The following is a 16,305-nucleotide window of genomic DNA, read 5'->3' on the forward strand; positions in this document are numbered from 1 at the left end:
TGCTTAATTTGAGTTCTTCTTAGATTCTAGTTATCTGACCTCTGTTGGAATCATAACATGCAAAAATTGTCTATTCTTAAGATTGTCTATTTGCTTTGGTTATAGTGCCCTTAGCTGTGCAGAAGCTATTTAGCTTGAACAAATCCCAAATTTATTTTTGGTGCTGCTTCAATTACCAGGGGGGGTCTTCTTCGCAAAATATTTTCCAAGGCCAATATCTTCAAGCATTTTCTCTGCATTTGTTTCTAGTATTTGTATAGTTTCATGTCTTAAATTTAAATCTTTTATCCAGTGAGAATCAATTTTTGTTAGTAGTGAGAGGTGTGGGTCTAGTTTTAGTGTTCTACATGTAGCTAACAAGTTCTCCCAGAAAAAAAAATTATTAAATAGAGATTTTCTCCCCAATGCATTTTTTTCGTTAGACTTATCAAAGATCAAATGGAGATATGTGGCTGGGTTCATCTCTAGAGTCTCTATTTTATTCTGTAGATCTATGTCTCAATTTTTGTGCCAGTACCATGCTGTTTTGATCACTGTAGACTTATAATATAACCTGAAGTCTGGTAATGTGACACTTCCAGATTTGTTTTTATTTCTAAGAATTGTATTGGCTCTTTGGGTTTTTATCTGACTCCATATAAAATGAAGTATTAGTTTTTCAAGTTCTTTAAAGTATGACATAGGTGATCTGATCGGGATTACATGGTGCTTTGATGGGGATTACATTGAATATGTAGATTGTTTGGGGTAGTATGGACATTTTAACAATGTTGATTCTTCCTAATCAAGAGCATCGTGTGTTTTTCACTTGTTAACATCTTCTGTAATTTCTTTTTTCAGAGTTTCACAGTTGTCTTTATAGAGAGCTTTCATGTCCTTTGTTGGATATATTCCCAGGTATTTCATCTTCTTTGGCACTACTGTAAAAGGAATAAAGTCTTTGATTTTATTCTCACCTTGACTGTTGTTGGCATATACGAAGGCTACTGATTTGTCAATATTGATTTTGTATCCTGAGATGCTTCTATATTCCTTGATCACTTCTAAGAGTTTTGTAGTTGAGTACCTGGGATAAGACCATGTTATCTGCAAAGTGTGAGAATTTGACCTCCTCTGTCCACATTTAAATAACCTTGATTACATTTCCCTGCCTGATTGTGATGGCTAGGACTTCCATTACTATGTTGAATAGTAATGGTGACAATGGGCATCCTTGTCTAGTTCCAGATCTGAGTGGAAATGTTTTCAATTTTACTCCATTCAATAGGATATTGGCTGTGGGTTTGCTATAGATGGCCTCTATCAGTTTAAGGAATGTCACATCTAAGCTTATTTTCCTAAGTGTTCTAATCATGAAAGTATGCTGGATAGTATCAAAAGCCTTTTCTGTGTCAATTGAAAGAACCATATGGTCTTTGTTTTTTATTTTATTTATGTTGTGTATTATATTTATAGTTTTATGTATGTTGACCTAACCTTGTAACCCTGAGATAAAAACAACTTGATGATGGTGTATAAATTTTTTGATGTCTCATTGAATTCTGTTTGCTAGGCTCTTATTGAATATTTTTGCATCAATATTCATTAATGATATTTGTCTATAGTTTTCTTTCTTTGTTGGGTCCTTTCAGTTTGGGGATCAGGGTGATATTAACTTCATAGAATGGGTTACAGAGAATTCCTTCCTTTTCTGTTTTTGGAAAAGGTTATATAATATAGGTACTAGTTCCTCTTTGAAGGTTTGGTAGAATACCATTGCTTTATACTTAATAAACAACAATTTACTTTACATTGTAAGTATAATAGAAAATAAGCTAGTGGATCCTCTGCACAAAAGCAGTTTAATAATTTTAAAGGGATTCAGGTAGCAATATTGGCCAATAATGTATCAACATTTTTACGTTTTCCTTTCTATTGACAAGGCAATACAGATGTTGCACTAATTTTAAACAATTGATGTATAGATTAAAATATTAGCCTCCTCTCCATGTTCATAACATAGAACTAGCTAATTGTTTACACTATCTGAAAAACATGGCTGAAAATATTAAATTCCAAATAAAAGTGCACAAAATTGGTAGTTAATAGGATTCATACATTTAAAAAAATAGCAATATTTCAGAAGAATTTTGTGATCCCTAAACAGATTTTTCTTTATGTTTCCTACTTGGAACATAGATAAGTGAGGTACTTGAGAACGTAGTAACCCTTTTACCATGGATACTCCAGCATTTTGGTCAAGTGAAATGGGCTTAAGACAAAATTGCATTCAAATGCTAAAGTACCTGTGAAGAATTCTGATGAGGAAATGTCATTTCTGTCTTTGATGTCCAGTCACATTATAGGAATCAGCTACAAACTGGAGAAGTGTTGACTATACTGTAAACACTTATTAAATTCAGGGTTTTCTTGGATGTTTCTGGAGAAGGAGTGTTGACTGTACTGTAAACGTGGAAATAACATGACCCACATCTTTGTATTATCCTCCTATTTCTTATTAAATTCAGAGTTTTCTTGGATGTTTCTCCTTAGGTGTACACTTATGAAAGCTGTGAAAATGTAGAAAGGAATATTTCATAGTTTGTGGCATAGAGGGAGGGAGAAAAAGGGAAAGAGAGGTGTCAGAAAGAGAGAGTGAGCACAGTCCATTATTCTCAAAATCGCTTTCGAGACATAATTAACGCTTTGCTGCCTTACCTTTTTATGTCTTTCATCAGAATTTTTCTGACAATATAGGGATCAATAGAGGAGTCCCCAGATTACAAACACTCAGCTTCTATACAACTCCCACTTAAGAACAGAGGCTGTTAGAGTAAGTCCTCAAATTCCAAGCATCTGGCTGACTTCTGACTCACGTTTATGAATGGAGCCTATTACAGGTAGAAGGTAAAAGCACCTGTTCCAATTTACATACAAATTCAAGATAAGAAAAAACCTACACAACCTATCTTATCTGTAGTAACCCAGGGGCTGCCCGTATAAGGATTTCCTTCATTGAGTACTGAGCTCAAATTGATGTTACTGTTTTAGGTTAGGAAGACTGTCGTTTAAAAAGTGAAAGGAATTTTTGTTAAAACTTGAATTTATCTTTGTGCCATTTCCTTTGGATGGTGAAAAATAAATCACTGCGTAGAACCTGGTGAGTTAGGCAAGACATGAATGCGAGGAAGCAACTAAAGAAAAGAATTTACGGGTCCAAGTTAAATTCAAGTGTTCTATTTGCCGAGGCAAATTTACTATTTGTTGTAGCAGATCTATATTCCTACACAGGCTTCACTGAGATTAACTGGGGGAGGGGGTTCTTTCATTTCTTAAAAATGAGAATTTAGAATGTTCCATTTCCATACGTCATGACTTACTCTTGTGGATTTGGGCATGCTCTTGTTCACCAGTAGCTCCAGGAGGATCTGGAATACAGTCCCTTAGAACAACAGGGGTGTCAACTAGATGTGATCTCCACCACAGGTTGGTGGAAGCCACCCAGCCTGGAATGGGAGAGCATGACCTGGCTCAGAATGATGACATAGTAAGCTCAGAGGACAGTAGTGCTGTAATTTCTGACTAGAATTTTTTAGATCTTAAAAAAAAGCACTGATGTTGAGCTATGTTCTCTGATAACTCCTATAAACCATCCCCATGCTGCTATGCACAGCTGTGCAATTTGTGTACTGCACAAAAACAGCCTGTCTGGGGACACATGGAGGCAGAAATCCAACCTGGCACGAGATTAGTTCCCACCAGAGGAAGGAGCATGTTTGTATTGCTGCACGGAAGTGGAATCTGCTCACTGAATGGTGAGTCCTGTGGGTCTGGTCCTCTGAGAGGCATCTTTTTCTATCTGCCTAGAGAAGATGCTTTCCAAAATTCAGACACTGGTTCTAGATAGGCTTGCAGAAGCTCTGATTGCAGCCACATATATGGGGGTGGAGATTTCCCTACAAAGTACACTTACTGCAAATTATCTGGAAAAATATCCAGGCAGTAAGGACTTGGGGACCAGGCTTTGACTACAGTAAGGAATGTTAAGTTCTAGGTATTATTATTATTATTTTTTTGAGACAGGGTCTTACTTTGTCATCCTCAGTAGAGTTCTGTGGTGTCATAGCTCACAGCAACCTCAAACTCTTGGGCTAAAGCAATCCTCTTCCTCAGTCTCCCAAGTGACTGAGACTATAGGCACTGGCCACGATGCCTGGTGATTTTTAGAGAAGGGGTCTTACTGTAGCTCAGACTGGTCTCAAACTCCTGAGCTTAGGCAATCCACCTGCCCCAGTCTCCCAGAGGGCTAGGATTACAGGTGTGAGCCAAAAAAAACTTATTCCGAAACATGGCTTTGTATAGATCTCTCCAAATGCCTCCTGGTTGTGGTACAGGTAAGTGGCACATTAAAGATTTCCAAAGAGAGAAATTCTGCAGTAGTTATAAGCTATCTTTTAATTCACTTCCCAGAACTCTAAACCTTTAGACAATTCTTGTCAACTGTGGCAACTAGAATTGACTGTCTTCAGGTGAATTAAGGAAACTGCCTATCCCTTGCTAAAGATAGTTCAGAGGGAGGTGCAGTGTCTCCTTCTCCAGAAATACTGGGGATGTCTTTATTTATGGAAAGGGTATTATTTGCAGAGGGAGCTGGCACAGAGGTCTGGCATGAATCCTCTCACATAGAATAATTTTTCTTGAAATATATGAACATTGTTGAGCCAGGCAAATTTGTATTTTGAGAACGATATTAGGCAACTACTTATAATAGCTGTGAATACAACTTGTCTTAAAAATTATTAGTATAGGGCAGTGCCTGTGACTCAAAGGAGTAAGGCGCCAGCCCCATATGCCGGAGGTGGTGGGTTCATACCCAGCCCCAGCCAAAAACTGCAACAACAACAACAAAAAAATTATTAGTATTTATTAGCTGAAATTACCTTTTATATTTTTGCCTGTTATGAAGTTATTTGATTTCTCTTTATGAATTATAATTCACACTAAACTAGCTGATGTATTTCTCTTTTGAGATGTAGTTTGGAAAAGACCATCGATAAAGTTTATGATAACCCCAAAAGAAGTATCAGAAGTTTAAAATCAAAAGAAATAATTGAACTTAGGGCTAATGAATAATCCATCAGAAGGTAGTTGATCAAAACTTTTAATATAAATTTTACATGTGTAAAATATGTGTAGATATAGAAAATTTTTAATATGTAAATAATTGCCTGTGATAACTATTTTTTTTGTCTGATCACTATAAAATTTCTTCTTCACCCAGTTATATTAATAAGCCTTGTTCTCATGGACATAAAGTGTGTTTATAACCCTATCTAGGCCAACCACAAATAATATGTCTCCTGTAGTAATTGGATCAGAAATGCATGTGGTCCCGAGCAAGAACACGCAGAGGCCTGTATGAAGTACACATGTATTTCTTAGAGAAAAGTACTGACAGTCTCTCCTAGGGATTGCTAAACTGAAATCTTATAGAATGTTGTTCAGGGGCCTTATCTCAAGCCACATTAAAGAAGTTTATTTCTAGGGATAGAGAGAAAAAAGATAATCACAGCCAAGAAGCAGGGAAGAATGATGGAGAGAGACGCACATGTGCCTTGTGTAAGATTCAAAATCAAAAGGGGGCTGACGTCAGGTCTGTTTCTCATGTGTGGTAAGCCAATTCCCTTTATTTGAATGAGGTTTCTATCACTAAGAATCCTCATTCAATAAGAAAAAGGTGTAGGAACACTGCTAGATTAAAAAATTAGTAAATCTGAGTTCTGGAAATTACTTTTCCATGAGCGTCACATCTTTAAATTAGTTATTCATTCTGGATCTGTCTCATCATCTACTACATAAAAACTATGATAAAAATGATCTCCTAACATCCCTTTTAGCTCTAACAGTCTTCCTTTTAATGGGATATGTTATCTGGTCTTTATTTTGGCATTAAGTACTCAGAATGCTAAGCTTAGAAGAAGATATTAGAGAAAACATTTGGTATCCCTACAGTATAGTTTTCCAGGCAGAGAAATAAAGAAGAAAGATTGTTTTGTATAAAGGCTGAAATGCGTTTGCAACTGTAAACAATGTGACAGATTTCATTCATTCATTTATTAACTATCCTTTAAAAATAATTACCATGAGCCAGATCCATCCTACTTAAGGGATTACAGCAATGAACAATAAAAATGGACCCTGGTGTAGCTTATTTTCTGGTGGGATTTATACGATGAACAAATCAACAGGTAAGTATATTAAATAACTTCAAATAAATACAATAAGAAAGTTAACAAGGCAATGGATTCTTTTTTTTTTTTAAGGCAATGGATTCTGATGAGGATAGTATATGGAGGGTAGACACCTCATTTGTCTAGGCTAAAAGAAAAAAAGTTCCACTACAAAAGGGACGACTGATATGAGATCGGAGTGATGTAAGAAAACAATAATGTGATGATCTGGGGGGAATTGATAGAAGGATTCCAGCAATTGTGTATATAATTGTTGATACCTTTCTGAAGAAGGTATGCCAGACTGAGACTGACTGTGCAGATATTACCTAGGGAATGAATATTTATAAGGATTTCTGGTTCCCTGTTCTTGAATATTTTGATTTATAGACTTGGAGAGTTGAGAATCATTTATTCATCATTTCCACCTTCCTAATCTGTTGGTGAATACAAGGAGAAGACAGAAGAGACCCTCAAAGTGGAGTCTTCTTTCTCATAAAATGAAGGTAGGTCAGTTGGGCAATTGTAGGGAGCAGAGAAGATGAAAAGATTAAAAAAAAAGGTACCACCTTTATATTCAGTCTATTAAATAAGAAATAACTGGAATCAATCGTGGATGGAGCTTCCCCTTTAATTCATTCTAAAATAAATACTGCAGTCCTACAGCTTCTCATGTGCACCTGAACACATAAAATATTTAGAAAATTCTATCTCAGCAAATTTGGAAAAGACCTTCAATCTCAACTATCTTCCTTACTTACAAAGATTGAGAGTGCTTTTGAGAGCGAGGGGAAAAGGCTATAACGATCATCCTGAATCAAGCCTTGACCATCAATATGCCTGTCACCCTTCAGGTATAAAGAAAGACAAGCAGAGACGCCCAAGTCACTGAGAAACTGTTAGTAGGAAAATGGGTAGTATATTTAGACATGTGATACTTTGAAACAAAAAGATTCTAGAAAAGAAATAAAGGTCTGTTTCATTCATAGAACCAAGCTTACCTTTCTTAAATCTCTTCTCTTGGAATTTGAATGCTTAACTAATTAAACCAAGGTAGCAATAGAGCGAGATAGCGTCAAGAGTCTCCCTGAAAGTAAGTGTTCATTGATTCATTTATTAAGATGGATATAGATAATATTTATTATTTCACATTTCTTCTCCCAACTTATAACAAAGTCCCATAGTTTATAATAATATAACTAAAAGCTACAACATGGGCTGGGTCCCTGAGGAATCTAGGACATTACATGAACCAGCCAGCACTCAATGTTCCAAGTCAGCAGAGGCAAAGTCTGTGGGGTGAGAGAAAACAATCAAACATAAAACTGAAAGCCCACTTCCGCCTCTGACCCCCTCAGTAACTCATCGCCAAGAGGTCCCAGGGGGACCACATGCACCTGGCGAGGCGGGTGGTACCTAGCGTGCGGGCTGCTCTGCAGAGGGGACAGGGTGACGCGCATGTACTTTGGTGCGAAGGGCATAACTTAGGGCAGATTCAAATGCCCATATCTATGACTTACTTTCCCAGGCTTCTTTTTCCTAAAAATCCAATCTCAGGCTCTCCATGGAAATCTTTTACTTTAGAAGAGATCACTCTACAAATAAACTCTTCAACATAGAAGGGCAGATAATAGAGAGGACGATCTAAAACTCTGAAATAAAATCATTCCGTTTTTGTGTCTTAAACAGGACCAATTTAAAGTGCAGGTGACCTTCGCGGGAACCCTCAAGTTGGGGTTTTGGGCTCTGTGCTGTCTGTCTTAAAATTCTGACTCGTTTTATCTTTGAATTTTTGTACTGGAAGTGAAATCTAGTAGGACAACGGAATGGGCTTGCATTGGGGGGATGAAGCCTGGGTGAGGCATGGGCGCCCCAATCCGCCTTCCCACCTCTCCTCGATGAATTCTCACCACCTGCTCTACTGCCCCTACCCAGCGACTGCTGCCTCTCCTCACACAAGGTGGGGTCAAGGCGGAGGCGTGGGCAAGGTCAGGGTTAAACATGCACCCTGTGCACAGAGCTGCCGGCGGGCTCCGTGCGCCTGGAACCCTTTATAGGTCTGAACTTTCTTTACAAGTATTCCATGTTCAAAGGAGCATGTAACTAGACAGCAAATAAAATACACCATTATTACTAGAGACACTGTAGAAGAAAGGGGACTTTTTAAACTTATTTTCTTCTCTCTCTGTGTGTGGTGTATATTTCTTTTGTTTTTCTTTATTAAACCATAACTGTGTACATTGATACACTGTACCCACCGTGCACTGATTTGATATACATGTGAAATGCTTCCATTGAACTAGTTAACACATCCATCACCACGGTTACTTATTTGTTGTGGCAAAACTATTAAGAAAAGAGTATCATTTCTTTTTTACCTATTTTGAACAAAGGACCTTGCCTTGTCTGCAAATTATGCAGCTGCCCTTGATTCCAGATCTACCATACTAGCTATGTGATCCTGGAAAAATCATTCGATCACTCTATGTCTATTTCTTTATCTGTAAACTGTGGATTTTGTTTTCTGTTACACGATGAAGCCTACTGAAAATGCCATTATCTTGATAAGAAACAGTATCAGGAGGACAAGCAATGAATTACCTTTGAGGTTACTCCTGGTTCTAAATCACTTTAAACATAATTCTGGGCCTCATCCCCTAGAACTACCAATTCAATAAATCCCACTGCCTAGTCGGAGGGGGAGATACATTTCTTAAATATCAGATTAGAACTTGAAAACACATCTTCTGGACTTAATTTTATATGTCAGAGCCGAGTTGTATACTCTTTAGTCTCATTTAAACTATGTAGCAGATTAAATATGATTATGTTGCCTAGCTTAGAAACAGAATTATCACTTCCAACACTGTAAGGCCATTAGTATATTGTCACAAAACAAACATACCAAAATGAACTTTGGGAATCTAGCATTTTTGTATGTTGGGGGCATTCTGACAGTAATGCATTTTGAAGAGACTTCAGTGCTAGTGGGTAGGGATATACAAATTAAATGCTACCCTCTGACTCTTTCCACCTTTTCTCTGTCCTATATCTCTCACTTAAAATTCATATTTTAGAGGAGAAGGAGGCTCAGAGCTAAGAGGCCCTGAGGTCATGTTGTGTGTACACTCTTTCCTTTTCAACTCGTGTGTCTTTCTTAGCCGTCTCTGTATCTTCACCAGTTAAATTTTAAGTACCTCAAAATCCATGCCAATTTCTAATTTGATGATAAAAAGGAATGAAAATTCATACAAAAAATATTCTAGAACTGTTGGAAGCTTTTCCCCCTCTTCTATATTACTGAGAAATACAGACTTTTAAATACTTTACACTCAGGAAATATTTAGCTCAGGATACAGAAAGATTATCTTCTTATGTAGGATCAAAAGTAAGTACATATTGGAATCATGTTTCTAAAGCCTAATTTCACCAGGAAGGCAGAGTTATTAGCACCACATCCTTCCTGTACGTAGAATTTAAAATTTATAAACATACCAGATAGTTTGGACTTTATGGCTCGGCAGCAACAAATACGCCATTTAGTGCTGGAGCTTATTTTTATTACCCCACATATATCAATTATGTTCCCTCCCAGCCTGTATATTAGGTTGACAGGCAGTAGTTAAATTCGGGTCTGTAGAAAGTGTTTCTCTCTCTCTTCACGTGAAGAGTTACAGATACATCAAGCACACTGGAAAAATTAGAATTATATCTGACTGTATAAGAAAACCCTAAATTCAATGTTTTAGAACTCACTGAAGATGATATAATCTTGAGAGAAAAGGAGATTTGGCAGTTCTTCTCCTCTGCACTAATATTGTTTCAAGAAGAAAGAATCAGATGATGCATGGCAAAAAGATTTTTAAAATACGAGTTCTAAAGAAACTAATGTGGAATGCGTGACTGAGAAGGAGGAGACATGAACACTGCTGTGTGTGAGGAGAGGATCGAAGGATCCGTGTGTCTTTTGCGCTGAGAATATGAAGAAAGAACAGCAGCATATTTCAATAAGCTAAAAATAGACTCCATCTCTCCAATAGGGATTCATGGCTAAATCCTTGAGACCCTGGTCTGATCTCAATCCTTTTATGAAATTTTCCCCCGCGAGGAGGAGGCTCTGTGTTCTCTCCTGAGGGTGAAGCGGCTCTTGGTGTTGCTTTAGTGCAATTGCCATTTGCCATTGATGATCGTTCTTTTCTTCCTTTGGGGGAATAAGAGGGAGAGAACGCAGTCTGAGTGGTTCTGTGTTTGAAAAAGAAAAAAGAGAACAGTGGGAAAGATCAGAGCAAGACTTGCTCCTTCTGTTCAGCCCACCAGGACATGTTTTGGGTGGCAGGAGCCACCCAGTCTCTCCTAGTCCCCCAACTCCCCTTGCCTTTTCTAAGAGTTAATCAGGAAAGGGGCAGAGGAGAACTCCAGAAAGACCTAGAGCATTTGTGACTCTCATTTATCTTTTACCTGTAGAATAGTCACATGGTTCTATTCAAATACCCTCATAAAGCTGTTTTAGACATCAGGCAGCATTTCAGCTTGTATCTCCCAGAAAAATGTATACTCTTTTATAGCCATAATACTGTTTTCAGCTTATGAAAGTTAATATTAATGCAGTTATGTGCACCTCATTTTAAAATTTCCCCAAATGTCTTCAAAATGTCTTAAAGTTCTTTGACTTATTGAGGGGAGGAAGACACAGATTCCAATAAAGTTTTATGCCTTAAAAAACAAACAAACAAACAAAAAAAAGAAATTTTCTCTAGTCACATATTTCTGAGTTCAAAAATCATTATAAATGACATAAAAAATGATACAAATTAGGTCCACCAATATGCTGATAATAAAGTTCTTATCTAATTGTTTAACTCCATCAGCCTCTTAGCCACACATCATAGCACTAATCCAGATACATTTTTCTGTAAATTTGCTATATTTCCCTTGATTCCACCTCCTTTTTCTTTCCCTGTGTATTCTTAGTCATTTTACATAGTTCCTTCTTTTTTCTCATTTAGTTTCTATATTGTCACATTAAAAATATCATTGAATGCTTTTTCTAAATTTAACCATATTTATGTTAAAATGAGTCCACAGAATTACATGTTCTTAATATATGAATGTGCATATGGATGACATGTAATCATACTCTGGGCATGCATATTTGTATGGGAAAACACACACTCATATTCTGTTCCAACTCTCACAAAATGAATGAAATTTCATAGAGTGTGAAAGATTACATCCCTTCCTATTGCTACTACATATGTTAATATAACTACATAGCAATATAGTAATATAAGAATGACTTGTACCAATACAAATGACTTGAGACTAACATGACTTTCTAATATTGTGTTATAAAGTTGCTTAATTTGGGTGGCACCTGTGGCTCACTGAGTAGGGTGCCAGCCCCATATACCAATGGTGGCAGGTTCAAACCCAGTTCAAACTGCAACAAAAAAATAGCTGGATGTTGTGGTGGGCACCGGTCCCAGCTACTCGGGAGGCTGAGGCAAGAGAATCGCCTAAGCCCAAGAGCTGGAGGTTGCTGTGAGCTGTGATGCTATGGCACTCTACCAGGGAAAACAAAGTGAGACTCTGTCTCTTAAAAAAAATAAAGTTGCTTAATTTTAGAGCACTCAAAAATAGTACATATTAGGTGAATTTCTAGGTATATTTATTTAATCTCAATTTGGTTTCAGAAATTTAATCACTACCACCAGCTTTCTTTAATTACTAAATATCACTTATTCAATAACTATCATTTTTTTGTTTTGCACCAGAGTTGATATACTGAAAGATAAACACATCTCCTCTGTCTCCTGTAATCTAATAATACAAATTATATAGTTAGATAGATCTAATTGGATAGTCCATTATTTTATATTTAAGTGTATAAGAATATATAAATATTTATTTAATATATTTATTCGTATGTATTTTAGGATAAATTACAGAAGGCAGAAGTCACGGCAGTACAGATACAAGAAAATGTCATCACAGAAAACCCAAGTTAAAAATAAAATTTAAAATATTTCAAAATTGTTGAGGGTAAATTTCAGATGTCTTTATCACAAAAAACTGTAAGTATATGAAGTGACAGATATATTAGTTTGATTTAAATCTTCATAAATGCATGTACATATCAATGCACAATGTACCCCGTGAGTTATGTACAGATGACTTTTGAACAAGGGTTTGAACTGTGTAGTTGTATAGTTCCACCCACATGTGAGTTATCTTCCCATTTCAGTAACTCCTGACATAATAAGACCAACTGTTTTCCCCCCAACTCCTCCTCTGCTTACAAATGTGAAGACAGAGATTGAAGCCATTTATGGGGATCCACTTGATCATGAGCAAACGTGTTTCCCTACCTTGTGACTTCCTAGTATTTTCTTTTCTCTAGCTGACGTTATTGTAGGAATACGTGATATGTGTTAATTGACTGTTTTGGGTAAGGCTTCTGGTCAACAGTAAGCTATTAGTAGTTAAATTTGGAGGGAGTCCAAAGTTACAGGAGACTTTCTGACTGCACTGGAGATGAAGACCCCTAGGCTTAACTATACAATTATTATTTGCCAATTAGAAAGGGGGGAAAGGAAGAAATGCAATGAGGATATCAACAATATTTTTATATAAATAAAATTAACAAATATTGCTGCAATAACCTTTGCAGGAAAGGAATTTTGGTGATGATTGCTATTGTTGTTTTACCGTTTTGTGAAGGCTAAGTGGTGTTGAGGACAGCAATATTGATGGAGTTTCTGAGTGTGCTTTGGGAGAATCAGGGGAGTGCTCTACACTCACAGCTCTGTCATAAGAGACAGATACACAAAAGTCAGTCTTTAGCAGCTAATGAAAATAATAAATTAAATTGTGCAGCACTTTTCCTTTCCACTTATGGCCCTCATTGATCTTAATTTAAATCCCTCTATCTGGAGGTCATTTAATGCTCTATCATCTCATTCTCCCGGCTATTCTAGGAACCTCTTTGTGTTGTTATTATTTAAAGACGAAGATAATGAGGCACAGATAATAACGGGCCTGAGTTTCTCTCCTAGTGAATGGAAAACTAGGATTAGATTCATGATTCTAGGGCAGAAGCTGATTATTGACAATTATTGTTTATAGTATTAGCCCTCCCTCAAACACACGTGTGCAATCACACACACACACACCCCATAAGCAAGCAGCTCTCTTGTCTGCATGTTAATCCGTTTGAAACAACATGCATGCTTAACAATTTCCTACGTTTCTTGTGGGATTTCTGTTGGGCTTATAGATTGATCATCATCTGGGTGGAGTAGGTGCCTGCTCACTTGTGCCATCATTCAAATTGGCTAAGGACAAAGTCTATTTCCTCTTTCTCTTTAGTTGTTTGAAATTTCTTCTGCATACAGATTAAGCAGGTAACTGGGCGTGGTGGCTCACACCTATAATCTTAGCACTCTGGGAGGCCAAGGCAGGTGGATTGCTGGAGCTCACGAATTAGAGACCAGGCTGAGCAAAAGCGAGACCCCGTCTCTACTAAAAATAGAAAAACTGAGGCAGGAGGATCACTTGAGTGAAATAGTTGGAGGTTGCTGTGAGCTGTGACACCACAGCACACTACCCAGGGAGACAGCTTGAGACTCTGTCTCAAAAAAAAAAAAAAAGGTTAAGCAATTAAGCATGTAGGAGTCAGGAGAGTGTTGATTTTAGGTGACAGAAACTAGACTCAGTCTAGTTTAGAGAATACGGAGAACGTATTGAATTACAGACACTACAGTCTAAGAATGGGGGGGAGCAGTGGGGCTCTGAGAATAGGCAGAACCAGGGATGAGGGGGGAGGACCCCGCTCTCTCCTTCTCTGTGTTGTCAGCTTCCCGTCTTCCTGCATCACCATCTCTAATATCTATCTCCATCTCTTTCTTTAGAGTCACTTTTATTTCCCTTCAGAATTAGCTATGTTCTGAATTTGTGTGTCTCCCCCCAAATTAATACACTGAACTATTACCCCCCCAGGTGATGTTATTAGAAGGTGATTTGGGAGGGAGGTAATTAGGTTACCCAGCCATAGCCCTCATCATTGGGATTAGGACCTTTGTGAAAGAAACCCTGGGAAATGAGTAAGCCTCTTCCCCCACGCGAGCACACGAGGGATGAGAAGGGTTGGTTCTGGATCAGGAACCGGGCCCTCGCCAGACACAGAATATGCCAGGGCCTTGATCTCAGATTTCCACCTTCTAGAACCTTTAGAATTAAAGTTCTGGGTAGTTTATGAGCTGGTCAGTTTATGATGTTCTGTGGCAATAGCCTGAACAAGATTTTTCCCGCATAATGGGAATACAGACACTGACAATATCTCACACCCCGTGGTTTCTGCCCCCAGGAGGTTAACTTATTTTTCCTGCCTGGGTATTTTTTCCAGTTTTTCATTTTCTTTCCACTTAATTGATTTAGAATAACCTAAGATGTTAAACTAAAATTATAATTAAAATAAATATGTGTATAAAATTTCTAAGCCCCTGGTCTCCTCCTGATACAGGACAGGTGGTCCTCGTCTGAGCTGGAGGACCTGCTGCCTCACCTGGGCAGTGTTGGTGCAGTGGCAGCCGGCAGAGGAAGCAGTGGGGTGGAGGGTAGGAAGGGGGAGCCTCCCACCCCTCCCACCTCCATCCCCACCCCCACCAGAGACTCTGATAGCCAGAGGGACCAGACAACTGCTAGGGAGACACCAGTGCCTGGGTGTCTCCTTCCCTTGGCACTTACCACCCAACCCAAATGGAACCTGCATTTCCTATGCCTAGGTCAATTTCATGTAAGTTTCCCAGGCCTTAATTCCGTGAATGGACTGTGTCCATTCATTAACACACACATTCACCTTGCCCCTGCAGAAAAGACTATAGGCATGCATTTCCTGGCCTCATATACAAGGAACTCAGACACCTATACATACCCCTAGACAGAGAGCCCAGAGACAGACAGACAGAGAAAAGGAGAGAGAGAGGGAGTTTTTCTTCACAGGACGTGGGTTCTCTCTCTTCCAGGAGCTTTGGTGTTTTTGTATTCTTTTCTGTAAATAAATCCTGTCTTACCAATGATCTGTGGTCCATAGAATCATTCTTCGAATCACCAAGACCAAGAACCTACCGAAGATGAAATTCCAGTATCACTTATGCCAGCACACACACATGAGTATTCTAAAACATTTGTTTTCTCTAAAGGCAAAGATATTGATAATTTCAAGAAATTCAGAGGCACATAACAGATAATCACACACAAAAATTATTTGACAGTATTGTCTTTAAGACAGAAGATGAAAAATTAGTATAATGAACAGAACACAGGGTAGGTATGAAGAACATTTTTTAAAGTCTAAGAAACAGAAATGAAATAAGACAAAAGAAATATCTCAAGTATTGAAAACATGGACAATTTTTTTTTCAGTGTTCAAGCAGTTTATTAAAGCAAGGTAAGAAATGTCCACATGGTTGTACATACTGGCTTACTTAAAACTATAAAGACTTATCACTCTTTGCAAAGACACAGCTGAGCAGTTGGTTGACCAAGGCTAAAATTTCAGCATCCAAAGAGCAAACACAGTAAAGATCGTGCAAGTTCTAGGATAGAAATCATGGCAGAACTGGCTCATCTTATCCTTGACCTTCAAAATGCACATGATATCCATAACCAGAAAAAATCTGAAGACTAGCAGGTGGCCACTAGTCAGACAGTTTACTCAGTAATATTAAGCCTCTTTTGCATAGACCATTCTTAATTATATTGAAATGTTAATAAAGCATAACACACCATGAAGAAAATAATATTCTATAAGGATGCACACATTTTAAGAATTTGTATTATATACATTCAGTGCGTACATATGTATGTACAAGACAGTATCCAGCTTTGTAATATGAGAAGTGGAGATATACATGGCTGGATACTTCCTAGACAGCCTTCAAATGTTTCAGTGGATACTAGTGGGGAGAGAAAATAGAAAATTAGAGAGAAAAGGAAAATAATACAATGCAAGGCTGTATAATAGAGAAATGCAAGAATAAAAATTCTTCAGATAAACTGATGGTAACAGTGTCCCAATTACTGGTGGAGAAAAGAA

At 37.7% G+C, this 16,305-nt stretch overlaps 1 pseudogene; it reads left to right on the forward strand.

The window, feature by feature from the left end:
* Positions 1-10,247: 10,247 nt before the first annotated feature.
* LOC111726854 lies at positions 10,248-10,450 on the forward strand (annotated as a pseudogene).
* Positions 10,451-16,305: the final 5,855 nt, after the last annotated feature.

Source organism: Otolemur garnettii, unplaced genomic scaffold (genome assembly GCF_000181295.1).
Source record: "Otolemur garnettii isolate 467f Iridium unplaced genomic scaffold, OtoGar3 scaffold00083, whole genome shotgun sequence".
NCBI lineage: Eukaryota > Metazoa > Chordata > Mammalia > Primates > Galagidae > Otolemur > Otolemur garnettii.